The sequence below is a fragment of the Onychomys torridus genome, chromosome 1 (assembly GCF_903995425.1).
Source record: "Onychomys torridus chromosome 1, mOncTor1.1, whole genome shotgun sequence".
Lineage (NCBI taxonomy): Eukaryota > Metazoa > Chordata > Mammalia > Rodentia > Cricetidae > Onychomys > Onychomys torridus.
This window is the reverse complement of record NC_050443.1, coordinates 74,541,403-74,542,423: the sequence shown is the minus strand read 5'-3', so window position 1 is coordinate 74,542,423 and position 1,021 is coordinate 74,541,403. Positions and strand designations below refer to the sequence as shown.

The 1,021-nt window shown below is 36.4% G+C and overlaps 1 pseudogene; it reads right to left on the bottom strand.

Annotated features, from left to right (window-relative positions):
* Positions 1–440: 440 nt before the first annotated feature.
* Positions 441–522, bottom strand: LOC118576986 (annotated as a pseudogene).
* Positions 523–1,021: the final 499 nt, after the last annotated feature.

The following is a 1,021-nucleotide window of genomic DNA, read 5'->3' as shown; positions in this document are numbered from 1 at the left end:
AGTGTTTATTACAGAAGTAGAAAGTAAGTAGAAACAGATCTGTAAGGCTTCATGGGAAGAAAAAGTCTCTTACAGGCTTGCTGAGCCAATGAATCAAAGCTATTCCTGCTTCAGGAATAGAGCAATAGTTTAGTGGGTGGAAGTGTTTACTATGTAAGCATAAGGACCCAATTGAAGTCCCCCAACCACATGTACAAAGCTGAACATGGATGTGCATGCCTTTAACTATAGCAGTTGAGGCAGGCTACAGGTGGATTTTGGGAGTCACTTGCCAGCCAACCTGGCTGAAACAGTGAGATCCAGATTCAGTAAGACCCTATCTCAATTTCTAAATGTACACACATGTATATAGTACATTTACATATAAACAAATACAGATATTTTCTAGAGAAAAATATCTCTAGACATTTCAATACTAGATATTCAGGACAAATACTAGCACAGTTGTCTGTTACTTTGGACCTATGTTTTTTGGTTGTTGTTGTAATGAACTATAGAAATGATCCCTGAAAGTATAGTCTTTTGGTTGTTGTTTTGTTTTGTTTTTAGCATGGTAAATTGCTTAAATCTTATCTTTCAGGAAATACAATAAGCAAAGTAAGAAAGAAAACTTGTAGTTTTTTTTTTTTAATTCAATACCAGCTCTAAACAGAAATTGAGCATTTCCATCGCAACAGGAAATCTGCTGCTTCAAGATGACATATTTCACCAAGCCAAGGACTCTAATGAAGGCAAACCTCCAGCGAGCTTTTCTTTCTCGAAAGTCATTCTCTGAAAACAATGCTCATAAAGGATTCTTCCTGTGCTCAGTTTCCTAAGTTAAATGGACCAAATTATACCACCAAATATCAAGCAAAATGCCCTAGGTCCAGGAATCAGATGTGGGGATGAGATGGGAGGACTGGTGGGTATGAATATGAACAAGTACAATGATGTATGTGTAGGAAAACATAAGAATGAAACCTATTTATTTTTTATGCTAGCTAAAAATATCCAAGAAGGAAGGGAATTGAGGAGAAAG